Source organism: Mustela nivalis, assembly GCF_964662115.1.
Source record: "Mustela nivalis genome assembly, chromosome: 3".
Classification (NCBI taxonomy): Eukaryota; Metazoa; Chordata; class Mammalia; order Carnivora; family Mustelidae; genus Mustela; species Mustela nivalis.
Genome location: NC_139022.1, coordinates 66,732,715 through 66,748,085, shown reverse-complemented (window position 1 = coordinate 66,748,085; position 15,371 = coordinate 66,732,715). Strand labels below are relative to the sequence as shown.

General features: G+C 36.2%; 1 protein-coding gene across 1 annotated transcript in view; it reads right to left on the bottom strand.

Annotated features, from left to right (window-relative positions):
- Window positions 1-3,472: 3,472 nt before the first annotated feature.
- LOC309861740 (uncharacterized protein) overlaps window positions 3,473-15,371 on the bottom strand; it is a 43,572-nt gene continuing 31,673 nt past the window's right edge. The window contains exon 8 of the mRNA XM_082724932.1: window positions 3,473-3,753. The gene's annotated coding sequence lies outside the window, so the exon portion shown is untranslated. The remainder of the gene's footprint in view (window positions 3,754-15,371) is intronic.

Genomic DNA, 15,371 nt, shown 5'->3' with positions numbered 1-15,371 from the left:
CTTCATCTCCCTCTGCCCCAAAAGGGAAAAAAAAGAGAGAGAGACCAAAATTGTTTGGATAAAGTCTCACATAGTGATAGAATAACCTAAACACTAATTCATATAGTCACTGGTTGCCTCACTTAATAGGTTGAGTAGGTTCACAATACTCATAAAAATAATATTAAGTAATTAATATTTATATTAATATAATATATAATATTATCATAAATAATACTAAATACTAAATAATATTAAATAACATTTAAAAAATCAGCTGAACTGAGTAAAAACATGTTTGTGGGGCACCTGGGTGGCTCAGTAGGTTGAGCATCCAACTCTTGATCTCACCCCAGGTTTTGATCTCAGGGTTGTGAGTTCAGGCCTGACTGTTCAGGACTGTTTCTTCATGACTGTTTGAATCTCTCTATCTGAAATGGGTCAGAGTGAACTTTGCAGTTTTGCAAGCAAAGAAACAAAGATTAAGGAAACAAAAGATCGTGCAGGAAGGGGAAAAACGTCATTAAATATTACATGGCTCCACTGTGAATAGTTGTACATTGTCATAACAATGTAAATATTGAAAATTGATTTAACCAAAATTGTGGTATAACTATATGAGGTGGATGTGTGAGGATAATAAGAGAGAGACATATGGAGGGGTAATGGCAAAGCAATACTAAATCTACATCTACCATGTTTGGAAGTCGGTACGTAATGCCTAATTCTGCAAAATCAAGAAGCAGCAATATAAATGTATTATCCAGAAATATGGTCCAAAATTGCCCTTCCTTCCTGCCCTCCCAAAAGCACTGAAATATTTAGAAATCTTTGCTCTGGGCACTTGGTGCAGTCCCTTTTAATGTAGAAACTCTTATCTTTTAATGGCAAATGTTCTTGATTTACTTATTTGATTATTTTCTTCTTTCCATTTCTGCTTATCTCCCTTTCTACAATTACTCAGATTTGAGGCCTCTTGGACTGATCCTCTTAGTCCATTGATTTCTGAATCTTTTCTGTATTGTTATCCTCTCATTATCTTTTTGCTCTACTTTCAGAGAGATTTCCTCAGCTTAACTATTTTTTTAAAAGATGTGTTTATTTATTTTAGAGAGAGAGCATGCATGCACAAAAAGGAGGGTGGGACAGAGGCAGAGGGAGTGGGAAACAGAATCTTGAGCAGACTCCATGCTGAACATGGAGCCTGACACTGCCCCAGCCAAAACCAAGAGTCGAGAGCTTAACCGACTGAGCTACCTGGGCACCCCTCAACTTAACTATTTATCTTAGAGCCCTTTTATTGTTTTTTGTTTTTTTCAAAAAATTTCTACTCATATTTTGAATTTTTAGGATCTCTTTTTTGTTCTCTTTAGATAGGTGGTAGATAATCATGCTATTCTAATGCTGCGGATACCACACTCTCTGGTCTCTGGGGTATGGAAGATAGTGTTTCCATTTTTTCCCCTCTCCTATGTGCATCTCTTCAGGGTTGCCTCTCTCTGCTTATTTCCATCTTTGTCTTTCACACAGAGGCTGTCCTCAGATACCCAATGACTTTTGGTTTTCTAAGACTGGGGGGATTAGATGGCTCTGGGAAGCTCTGGGTACCTCTAGGCATAGGTGTAGTATGGTGATGGGGGTTTGGTCCTTGGTTGTTGATTTGGGTGGTTTTCTTCACTGACAGAACCCTGATTGTCAGGATTTCTAGATTTTCTTGGATCAGACTCCCCAGACATGACTTCACATTCCTAGGCCTAGGAGATAGAGGCTGGAAGCAGGCATTACAGGAACCAAGTACAGGAAGACAAGATAGCTGCACTTAGGATTCCATATATTAAAGTTCACTGAATTCCACTGTCTTTAGCATGGTACATCTAGCTTTGATTTTGTCTAGTATCCTTGGTTTCACAGATCCCCTCTAGAATAAACCTGCCATTATATATCCACTTGCACAGTAGATCCATCATACAGAGTAGGGGGAAGAGCTCTGGGGTGGGGAGATGTCAAATTGCTTCCTATAAACACTTTCTTCTCATTCTCCTGCTGGTAGCCTCACAGTTCAAAAGTACCCATTGCCAACAATTTAGAGGCTTTAGGAAATGTGAAATGTAACTTAGTTTCTTGACCTTTCCAACGGTTGCTTTCAAAAAGTATTAATAGGTAGTTCATGCTCCCGTGTCTGCTTTTCACTTTCTTAAAATTTTCTTGTATTGACTTCTCTAATACCCTCTTTGTTATTATGAATTCTTTTTAAATCACTTTTCGCTCATTTTGATGAGATTATAGAATGCAAGCAAACATGAGTACCGTATTTTGAACTTTTGAGATCGCACACGCGTGCGCGCGCACATAGTATCACAAGATGGGGGAGGGGCAGAGGGCGCGGCTGACTCCCCAATGAGCAGGGAGCTAGATGCAGTACTTGATCCCAGGAATCTGGGCTCATGAACTGAGCTGAAGGAAGATGCTTAATCGACTGAGCCACCCAGGCATCCCTTGACCTTTGTTTTATTTAGAAGTCTAATCTTTGTCATTATTTTAGCTATTACAGCAAGTACTCTAAAGCTATAGGTATTGGGTTTATATGAAATATCTGAAGATAAGTATCTTTTAAAATGGTTAAGATAGAGCAGATTTAGGCAAACCACAGTAACTCCTGTTTGGCTCTCATAATTTTACTCAGCTGTTACTAACTTTTATAGAAGTTTATGCGATTTTTAAACCGACTGAGGAAAAGCTCTCCTCCCTAGAAAGCTCCTATTATTTTGCACATAGTTTTTGAGTTCAGTAGATTGAATTCATAGTTTTGAATTCAAGATTGTTTCACTAATGTAGGCTACTTTATTTTTACATCTATTTTGACTAAAATGTTTTTCTCTGTGTTTCACAAATTGCTTTTTCATGGCATATAAACAATGAACAAGCTTTAAAAACTGTATTTTTCTTATAGATCACATTCTGTTTTTGATGATAAAAATATTAGTTCATTTACCTTGACAGTTACTTGTTCAACGGGCAACTTTCAAGTACATCACAATAATATAAATTCAACTTTATAGACTTTATGAAATTGTCTCTGCTAAGAGATGCCTGGGGTGGCTTAGTCAGTTAGACACTTAATTAGTTAGACACTTGGTTAGTTAGAAGCTTAGTTAAGTGTCTGCCTTCGGCTCATTGGGTGTAGATTACTTAAAAATAAATTTTTTTTTAAAGATTTTATTTATCTATTTGAGAGAGAAATTGCAAGTAGGCTGGCAGAGAGAGAGAGAGAAGCAGGTTCCCTGCTGAGCAGAGAGCCTGATGCCGGGCTGCATCGCAGGACCCTGAGATCATGACCAGGACTGAAGGCAGAGGCTTAACCCACTGAGCCACCAGGTGCCCCCAAAATAAAATCTTAATAAAAGAAAAAGATAAAGAGAAAGCAGTTATACTGGGTAGAAAATAGGAGAGATGATTGGGCAGAGTGTCCAACAAGGTTGAATAATTACTCAAATTTAATTTTTTTAGTCAAATTTTATTTTTAAGTTGTTTTCCTAAAGCTTAATTGCTTCAATTATATGCTTGGCTCTTTGATGCTTTAGCAGTCTGTTTAGAAATAGACTGGAAATCTTCAGTGTGCACTTGCATATTCATTATCTCATGTGTTCCTTGCCAGCACCAGGAGGCAGAACCAATATTATTTTTCTTTTCTGAGGGTGGAGTAGTTCTCACCTAGTTGGTCAAGGCTTCTTCCACAGTGAGGTGTTTTGAACAGGTATATGGAATCTTTACTCACTGCATACAATATAATAAGGAACAAGCTTTAAAAACTGTATTTACAACAGATGTTTTCAGTATGTACATGGTATTTCACAGAAAAGTCATGTGATTCTGACAGATTTGGTTCTCTTAAGAATATCAAGGAACATCTAAAGCTTTTATCTACCATTGTGAAACAGAATTGTCACTAAGAACTAGATTATAAATCGTTTGAAAGCAGAGAACGTTTTATGTACTCTTTCATATCTCTTCATCAGCCTAGGCCACTGATGGACATAGAATAGATGTTCAGTGCCTTTGCTAGTTGAATAACTGACAGCAGTTTCCAAATGGGCGTATCTGTTCCAATTTAAAATGGGTTTTTAAAAAATTTACTACTTAGGTAATGTTAAGTTATGTTACTTCAATTACTAAGATCTTTAATTTACATTTCTGCTGGTTAGTAAGTATTCCAGAGGTTTTTTTTTTTTCTTTTTTTTTTAGCAAAATGAACATGATGTACACTGGAACCACAGAAATCAGAAAAGTCACTAACAAACTTTATTATTTTATCAGTTTACTCTGTCTATCCTGATGTTCCAAAATCTTCAGTGAATCTCAGTTATGTTTGTTTTTGAATCCTGGATTTTATTTGGAAGGGGTGCTCATTCTCACTAACAATTTATTCCGCTCTGAACTTATATTTGTATAAAATGTGCATTTGGAGTGTCTCCATCAGGAAACACAGCAAACAGCTCACCAGAAAAACAACCTAGAAACAAAGATGTTTGGGGCTCACTGATCTGTAAATACAAAATTAATCATGTTCTGCTACTCATTCTACTCTCATGTGATTTTTAGCTTGTGCAGTGTACTTGAATATTTATACCTTTGTGTATAAAACAGAAATACTACCTCCTGAACAATTATAAGGAATAACCAAGAAAATAAATTTTAATACTAAAATATGTGTGTGTGTAGATGTAATGGGTCATAATTGATTACAAGAAGAAATGATCACATATCAAATTGTATGTGGCATGTTTTGGGGTCACTGTAAAGAATTAAATTAAATTATAGCTTTATAGTTCTCCTTTAATTCTCTTCCAAATTAGGTAAAAAGCTTTCTGTATAAAATTTTAAACCATGCAGTCTTAAATATTTAATAAAATAACAAGTAAATCATACCAAGTAAACAGTAAGACTCTTGCTAGCCGTCTTAGCTTGGTAAACAAGGCTCCCAGAATTACTGAACAATCTAGTTCTTAATCTTTCCAAATACACACAGCTGTTGTGTTTAAGAGTGACAAGTTGCCATTATGGCCTAATTACTGGTGCTTGCTCCAGACATATGCAAAATATTTACAGTGTAATAAAAGAATCCACACAACCCAAATGTTTGGTAGATTTAATTCTATAGCCCTCTCTTTTTTGTTTTTATTTTTTATTTTAGGGGGAATGTAATTATCATATGGTCACCATCAGAGAAGTAAAAAGTACAGTTCCCAAACATGATTTGTTTAAATGTGTTTACAGATATTCTTTCTTTGTGAATTTGGAAACCATCCCTTTCAACCCACCACCTGCAATACACACATGTATTTGGACAGATTCTGCTATTGAAAAATATACAAAAAGGAAATCCATACAGCTAAAGTGCATGAGATGTTTCAGAATACTTAGGGTGGCTGATAAAGATCATCAGGTTCTAAGTTCTTTATGATTTGTTGAGCTATCATTTGGTGGGCTCTCTTAAATCTGCTAATGCCTTGTAGAATATCTTACAGTCGTCTACTTGTGTTTCAGGATGTATATCTTGGGTATTAAAGGTATTGGTATTTGATGTCTTTAAAACAGGCAGAAAAGATTGGCAGTCTTAAGTAGGCATCAGAAATTGATCAAGGAGTGCATCTGGGCCAGACTTAGAGTCAGCAGACTGATCCTACTTCTCAGTGCATTAGAATTTGGCCCAAAGGGCCCATATATTTATCTGGACTTAAAATTTGTAACCTATGGAATAGGAGGATTAATAGTTGTTCATCTCATATTTCATAGGATTTCTGTGATTCTTGTTTTACTTTATTATTTCCAAACCTTGAGAGAAGTATTTTTTTAAATATTTTATTTATTTATTCGACAGAGAGAGATCACAAGTAGGCAGAGAGGAAGGCAGAGAGAGAAGAGGAAGCAGGCTCCCCGCTGAGCAGAGAGCCTGATGCGGGACTCGATCCCAAGACCCTGAGATCATGACCTGAGCCGAAGGCAGCGGCTTAACCCACTGAGCCACCCAGGCGCCCGAGAGAAGTATTTTTATATGCCCCAAATTCTGCAGTGTTCATAAATTGGTATTATAATTGGTGTATTACGTTTTTTTTCATAACATTAAACTTACTTCAGGCAGACACATTGAGCTATTTAGATTGAGGATATTTTGGGTGATTTAAACAGTTTGGCTTTGCCAATGACCATGAGTTTCAACTTAGTTGCTAGCTGTTAACAGCACAGACTGTATTTTTTACCTCCCTTTTTCTTTTTCCTGTTCTTAAAGGAAGTATGGAGTTGGAATTGGATTGACCTGATTCGGTTTGACTCCTTTCACCAGGACTCTTTCCATTCATTGGTAATATTGCCAGCTCTATCTTTAGAACATGCCCAGAATTCCACCACTTTTCTCCAGGTTCACTATCTGATAGTCTAGTCTTCTGTCTGGGCAATTATAGTAACATTCTTGCTGGTCTATCTACTTTCATGCTTGCTTGCTGTAGTCTGTTTCCCACATCAAAGTGATCCTTCTAAAATATAAGATAAATTGTGTCCCTTTAATGCTCAAAATCATCTAGTGACTTCCCATTTCATTCATTCCACAGTTCATTGGCCTGTAAGGCACTATGTGAGCTGAGCTCCCTACCTTTCTGACCTCTTTTCCTATTTTCCTTCTCTCTCACTCTGTTGCAGATCCCTTGGCCTCTTTGATATTCCTTAAACACAGCAAGGAATACCTTTTTGCCTGTGCTGTTCTTTTTGCCTTCGGAATGTTGTTTCTCCAGATGTTTTCATGGCATTCTCCTTTACTTCCTTCAGGCTTTGGCTCAGATGTCTTCTTTACTAGGAAACCTTTTCTTACCATCTTCTATAAATAGCAACATAACACCTACTTGCCATATATATATATATGTATATACATATATGTATATACATATATATATATATTTTTACTTTTCTCTGTAGCACTTAACGCTCTGTGAATGTATTATACAGTTGACCCTTGAACAACATGGGTTTGAACTATGCTAGTCCACTAATATGTGGATTTTTTTCAGTAAGTGTAATATAGTACTATAAATATATTTTCTTAATCTTTAGTTTATTATAAGAATACAGTATATAATCCATATAAACATATGTATTGGTTGACTGTTTATCTTATTGGTAAGGATTCTGGTTAACCATAGGTTATTAGAAGTGAGTTTTGGGGGGATAAAAGTTATACTCAGATTTTCAACTGGGCATTTGGGGTTTGGGCTTTTAACAACCACATTGTTCCAGGGTCAGCTCTATTACTAGTGGCAGTTCAAAATGATACAACCATTCTGGAAAGTAGCTTGTAGTTTCTTAAAAGCTAAACACATACTTAATTATATAACACAGGCATTTGCTTTTAGATATTTTTTAGGAGAAATTAATACTGCACAGAAACTTATTCACAAATATCTATGGCAGCTTTACTCATAACAGCCCCTATAGGGACATCATCCAATTAGCAGGCGAAAGGATCGACAAATGCTGTTCTATCCATAAAACGGGATACTACTCAGGAACTAAAGAACTGGTTATACATGCATACAACAACATTGATGAACCTCAAAAGGTTTATACTAAGTAAAAAATCCAGACCCCAAAAGAATACATACTGTTCACAGAATATTCTTGAAAAAGTAAAACTAATTTATCATGATAGAAAGCAGAGCAGTTGGCTAAGGCTGAGTGTAGAGAGAGAACTGACTATAATGGGCATTAGGGGGTTTTTGGTTGTGGGGAGGGTGTTGGAATATTCACTAAGTATATACATTTGTTAAAACTGTACACTTAGAATGGGTACATTTTATTATATGCAAAGCTATAATTCAATATAGGGGTTTTCAAAGATTTTATTTATTTTAGAGAGCATGAGTGGAGGAAGGGACAGAGGGAGAGGGTAAGAATATCAAGCAGACTCTGTGCTGAGCCTGACGAGGGGTTTGATCCCATGACCCTGAGATCATGACCTGAGCTGCAACCAAGAGTAGGACACTTAACCGACTCAGCCATCCAGGCACGCCTAGGGTTTATTTTTTTAAAAGATGGCTTCGTAAGTAAAAGAATGTAACCCATGGCTGAAGATAGTTTTTTAAAGTAAAAATCTTAGAGAAGGGTGAAATCTTAGGGCACACCATTGAAAAATCTGACATTTTTCTGTAGACCTAACTCCACTATGTGTTACAGCTCAGAATGTCTGGTAAAAGCACCCTCATTAGCAGGGTAAGAAAGGTTAAGAAGTCACCATGAAATAAAAACTCTGTGATTTCTGTTGGGCTTATGAGCTACTTCAAAAGCTCTGGCCTTCATGAACATAAAGTGGTGTCTTAGAGATGCCATCATCCCTAAAAAATAAAACTCAAAGGGCTGGGGAGGTGGTGAAAGGGGGGTGGTGCTAATACCAATCTGGCTCCTTTGCTGGGGACTCTTGTTCTCTTATTCTGTATTAATCCAGTGCTGTATTTAGAAAAGATTAAATCAAAACTATGAAATTAAAACATGATGAGTGATTAAAAGCAGCAAAAGAAAAACAACTTGTTATATACAAGGGAACTTCCTCCCTCCACAAGGCTGCCAACAAATTTCTCAGCAGAAACTTTTTAAGGCCCCAAAGGGAACAGCATGATACTTTCAGGTGCTGAAAGGAAAGAATTCCAACCAAGAATACTTTACCCAGGAAGGTTATCATTCAGAACTGAAGGGGAGAGAGAGAGTTTCCCAGACAAGCAAAAGCAAAAGGAGTTTGGCACTACTTAACCAGCCTTATCCAAGAAATACTAAAGGGAATTGTTTAAGCTGAAAGAAAAGAGCACTAACTTGCAACAAGAAAACATACAGAAGTAAAAAACTCAGTGGTAAATGTCAATCTATAGAAAAGATAGTGGGTTAATAATTTATAACGCTAGTATGAAGTTTAAAAGAAAATAGTAAAAATAACTACAATAATTGGTTAAGGGACATACAAAATAACAAGATGTAAAATGTGACATTAAACATAAAATTGGGAGTGGGGCAGTAAAAATACAGAGTTTTAAAAATGTGTTCAGACTTAACTTGCTATCATCTTTTTTTTAAATTTTTTTGGTCTTATTTATGTTGTCTTTTTAAAAAAAATTTTTATTTCTTTTTAGCATAACAGTATTCATTGTTTTTGCACCACACCCAGTGCTCCATGCAATACATGCCCTCCCTAATACCCACCACCTTGTTCCCCCAACCTTCCACCCCCCACCCCTTCAAGACCCTCAGGTGGTTTTTCAGAGTCCATAGTCTCTCATGGTTCACCGCCCCCTTCCAATTTCCCTCAACTCCCTTCTCTGCTCCATCTCCCCATGAGTACCCAACATGGACGGGACTGGAAGAGATTATGCTGAGTGAAATAAGTCAAGCAGAGAGAGTCAGTTATCATATGGCTTCACTTATTTGTGGAGCATAACTTAAAATAGTGGTTATACAAATAGGTCATTATATGTGAGCCTTGTTATGCCATAAAAAGAAAACCTATAGTAGATACATAAAAGATAAGAAAGGAATCTGAGCAGAATATTACATAAAGTTATCAAGGCACAAGGGAAGAAAGGAACAAAGAAGAATTACAAAACAGCCACAAGATTGAATCAGTAAACAAAAACCTCCCAAGAAACAAAAGTCCAGGAGGAGAGAGCTTCACTCATGAATTTCACCAAACATTTGAAGATTTTAATACCAATTCTCAGACTGTTCCAAAAACTTGAAGAGGAAGGCACACTTCTGAACTCATTTTCAAAGGCCAGCAATACCCTCATGCCAAAACTGGTCAGAGACACTGTAAAAAAGAAAACCATAGACCGGTGTTCCTGATGAACATAAATGAAAAATACCCTCAACAAAATACAAGCAAAATGAATTCAGCAATACATTAAAAGAATCATTCACCATGATTGAGTGTGATTTATTTCTGGGATGATATGATGTTTCACAATCCACAAATCAATAACTATGATATACCACATTAAAAATGTGAATGAATAAAAATGATCTCAAGAGATGCAGAAAAAGTAGTTGACAAAATTTAGCATACTTTTAGATTTAAAAAAAAAATGTTCACAGAGTTTGTTTAGATGAAGCACACCTCAGCACAGTAAAGGCCATATATGAGGAGACCACAGCTAACACTGCTCAACAGTGGAAAGTTAAAAGCCTGCTTTCTTTTCTTTTCTTTCCTTCCTTCCTTCTTTCAAGATTTTATTTATTTATTTTAGAGAGAGAGCACAAGTTGGGGGAAGGTGAAAGACAAGCAGGCTCTGTGCTCATTGCAGAGCCCAGTGTGGGGCTCAGTCCCAGCACCCCAAGATCATGCCTTGAGTCAAAATCAAGAGTCAGAAACTTAACTGAGCCACTAAGGTGCCCCTAAAAGCTTTTCTTTTAAGAACAGGAAGAAGACAAGGTTGTGTACTATCACCACTTTTATTTAGCATAGTACTGGAAGTCCTAACCAGAGTAGTTAAGGAGGAAAAGAAATAAAAGACGTCCAAATTGGAAAGGAAAAAGTAAAACTGTCACTATCATGAACAACATGATTTTACATATTGAAAACCTTACAGACTCCACCAAAACTGGTTAAAACCAATAAATCAGTTCAGTAAAGTTCAGGCTAAAAAATCAATATGCAAAACCTGTTGCATTTTTATATACTAACAAACTATCAGAGAAATTAAGTCTTGCTGATAATGTGGAATTTAAGAAACAAAACAGGATCATAGGGAGAAAGAGGAAAAAATAAGACAAAATCAGAGAGGGAGACAAACCATAAGAGACTTTTTAAAAAAAGATTTTAGGGCGCCTGGGTGGCTCAGTGGGTTAAGCTGCTGCCTTCGGCTCAGGTCATGATCTCAGGGTCCTGGGATCGAGTCCCGCATCGGGCTCTCTGCTCAGCAGGGAGCCTGCTTCCTTCTCTCTCTCTCTGTCTGCCTCTCAGTCAAATAAATAAAATAAAATCTTTAAAAAAAGATTTTATTTATTTGTCAGAGAGAGAAAGAGAGTATATACAAGCGGGAGGAGTGGCAGACGGAGGGAGAAGCAGGCTCCCCACTGAGCCGGGAGCCAGATGTGGGACTTGACCCAGGACCCTGGGATCATGACTTCAGCAAGGCAGATGCTTAACTGACTGAGCCACCCAGGCATCCGCCATAAGAGACTCTTAAGCATAGGAAACAAATTGAGGGTTGCCGGAGTGGAAAAGGGTGGGGAATGGTATAACTGGGTAATGTGCATTAAGGAGAGCATAGGATATATTGAGCAGTGGGAATTATTTAAGACTGATGAATCACTGACCTCTATCAATAATTCATCCCATGTTAATTGAATTTAAATAGAAATAAGTAAATTTTAAGAAAGAGAAACTAAGAAATAATCCCATTTATAATTACATTAAGCAAGAATAAAATACCTAGGAATAAATGTAATCAAGGAGGTGAAAGACCTGTACACTGAATACCAAAATATTGATGAAAGAAATTAAAAAAGACAAATAAATGCAAACATATTCCATGCTCATGTATTGAAAAATTAATATTATTGAAATATCCATATTACTCAAAGCAATCTGCAGTTTGAATGAAATCCCTATCAAAACACAACACTTTTGACAGAACTAGAACAAAAAAAATACTAAATTCTAAACTTGTATGGAAACACAAAAGATTGCAAATAGCCAAAGCAATCTTGACAGAAATAACAAGGCATCACAGACCCTGATTTCAAATTATGTTATAAAGCTGTAATAATCAAAATAGCATGGTATTATTGGCATAAAAACAGACACATGCATCAGTGGAACAGAATAAAGAGCCCCCAAATAAACCCATGCATATGTAGTAAATTTATAACAAAGAAGGCAATGGGAAAGGACATGGGAACATGGGAAAGGATGCTTTCTTCAATAAATGGTGTTGGGAAAACTGGACAGCCACATGCAAAAGAATAAAACTGGATCACTAACTTACACCATACACAAAAAATAATTCAAAATAGATCAAAGACTTAAATGTGAGACCGGAAACCACGAGACTCCTAGAAGAAACATAGGGGGTAATCTCCTTGACATTGGTCTTGTTGATGATTTTTGGGACCTGACGCTAAAGGCAAAAGAAACAATTGGCAGTACATTAAACTAAAAAGCTTCTGCACAGCTAGGGGAACTATCAGCAAAATGAAAGGCTATGTACTAAGTGAGAGATGATATTTGCAAATTATATATCCAATACAGGATTAATATTACCAAAAAACAAACAGACTGATGAAAAAATGGGTAGAGGATCTGAGTAGACATTTTTCTGAAGAAGACCTACAGATGGCTGACAAGCATATGAAAAGATGCTCAACATCACTCATCATCAGAGAAGTGCAAATCAACAATAATGAGATATACATTACACCTGTCAGAACGGCTGTTATTGAGAAGACAAGAAATAATAAGTATTGGCAAGGATGTCGAGAAAAGGGAACCCTTGTGCACTTTTTTTTTTTTTAAAGATTTTTTTTTTTTTAATTTGCCAGAGAGCGCAAGTGAGTACACACAAGCAGGCAGAGAGGCAGGCAGAGGCAGAGAGAGAAGCAGGTTCCCCACTGAGCAAGGAGGCCAATGCGGGACTCAATCCCAGGACCCTTGGATCATGACCTGAGCCAAAGGCAGCGGCTTAACCCACTGAACTATCCAGGCGTCCCACCCTTGTGCACTCTTGATGAGAATGTAAACTGTTGCAGTCGCTATGGAATACAATGTGGAGGTGCCTTGAAATAATTAAAATAGAGCTACCATATTATCAAGTAATTTCACTTCTGGGTATTTATCCAAAAGAAAACAAAAACACCAAAACAAAACAAAACCCCAAAACACCAATCCAATAAAATATATGCACCCCTATGTTCATGGTAGCATTATTTGCAGTAGCCAATATATAGAAACAACCCAAGTGTCTGTCAATGGATGAATGGATAAAGAGGTTGTGGTATACATATATATATAGTGGAATACGACCCAGTCATAAAAAAAGAATGTAATTTTGCTGTTTGTGACAATCTCGATGGACCTTGAGTATATCATGCTAAGTGAAACAAAAAATCAAAGACCAGTACCATATGATTTAACTATATGTGGCACATAAAACAAAAAACCAAAACAAACTTCACTGATACAGAGAACAGATTGGGAAGGGTATGAGTGAAATGGGTAAGGGGATCATGAGGTACCAACTTCCAGTTAGTAAGTCGTGGGGGTGTAATGTACAGCATTGTGACTATAGTCATTAATGTATTGCATACTTGAAAGTTTCTGAATGGGTCTAGAAAGTTCTCTTAGAAAAAAAACAAAACCTGTGTAACTATGGTGACAGATGGTAACTAGACTTACTGCAGTGATCATTTTACAATACATACAAATATTGAATCTTTATGCTGTACCCCTGAAATTAATGGTGTATGCCAATTATATTTCAATTAAAAAACATTAAAAAGAAACCATGATGAGTGACAGTTGTGAGAGACAGCAGCTGTGGCATTAGATTTTCATCATGTCAAGCCTAAGATCTGTATTTCAGGTCACTTTTTTTCCATTGGCACTGATCCTGAAGGACAGCAGTTGTCCTTCTATTAGCTGTTTGCTAACCCACCTGTTGCCTCCATGGGCTAAAAGATTAACAGGGTTGCAGTGGGAAGTGAGCCATTTCAGAGATCTGGGTTGATTAGGGCCTTCATGTAGTATTTGCCTTCAGAAGTTTAAGCAAAACATTCTCTGGTGTTACCAGCAATAGTAATAGTATATGTTGTCATTTCCATCCTAGGAAAAGAAAACCCTTCAATATGGACATTGGTGAGGGTATGTGCTATGGTGAGTGCTGTGAAATGTGTAAGCCTGATGATTCACAGAACTGTACCCTTGGGGCAAATAATATGTTAGTAAACATAAATAGAAAAAAAAGAAAAATGGCTAATACAAATGATTTGTAAATTAACAAATACTCTGCTAATAACAAAACTTATAAACAGTGGCCAAAGCTGTATATCTGGAAGTTTATAGTAATAAATGTATTTTTATTTATCAAATTAAAAAAAGATAAAACCCTTAAATTAGAACACCTGCTTCAAATGTATACCCACAATTAAAGATATAATAAATGTCTGGGTTTTTTTCAGTTATATAAAAAATTTGGTTGAAATAGTTATACCTAACATACAGTCAAATACTAAAGAATTCAAGGCAAAAGGGGATTTATCTAATTTTCCCTTTTTTGTGATAAATAGCATAATTTAATAGTCATGAAACCATTTCTTCAACCAAATAAAGTTATTGGTCAGTGGTTAAATATCATTTGGATAAATTAACTGTGGTGCATCTATATAATAGAATATTATGAACAATGAAAGGAACAAACTCATGGTACATGGAAGAAAATGGATGAATCTTACATGCATTATGCTAAATGAAAGAAACCAAATTTAAAGGGCTATATACTCCTTGATAACATTTACATGGCAATCTGGAGAGGGGAAAAAGAGGAAACAGATCAGTTGTTGCCAGAGGTTTGGGAGATTAGGATCTGACTTCAAATGAATATAGAGGGAATTTGAGGAGTGGTAAATTACTTTTATTTGATTATGGTTATATGAGTATATGTTTGTCAAAATTTACAGAATTTTGCATTGAAAAGACTAAAATTACTGCATATAAATTATACCTTTATCTTTAAAAAGAAAAAAAAAATCAGTATTTTCGAAGAACTTTTTGCTCCCCAAATAGTTGCTGTAATGTGAAGGAGCTATTGGTTACCACAGGTATTACAGATCTAAAAATCCTCAATAGACTCTAAATGTACAAAATGAGTCATCATGCTGTACTATTAATAGAAAGTGAACTTGTGTGAACAATATTTTATAAGAATATAAGCCCTTATGGTTTGTCTCCCTCCCAATCCCATCTTGTTTCATTGATTCTTCTCCTACCCACTTAAGCCCCCATGTTGCATCACTACTTCAAGAGTTGTAGATACTGAGGTTTTTTTGCACTTTTGTGTTCACATACATTAAGCACAAGATGTATTGTATATTTGAATTTTGCTCTTTTACATTTGAGAAGTTAAGACACTTGGTTGAAAGAAAACCAGGAATTCTCTGCTAGTAGATAACTCACATTCAGTTTGGAATGCTTTATGCAAATCTTTTAATACCTTCATAAATGGTCAAAAGTGGATAGTTGTTTATGTTGTACATACAAATACTAGTTCTCCAGTCTGAGAATATATTTACACATCTATTTATTCATTATTTTTTTGTAATCTAACATCCCTATTAGTGATTTTTCCACATAAGGAGCTCCTTGGTAA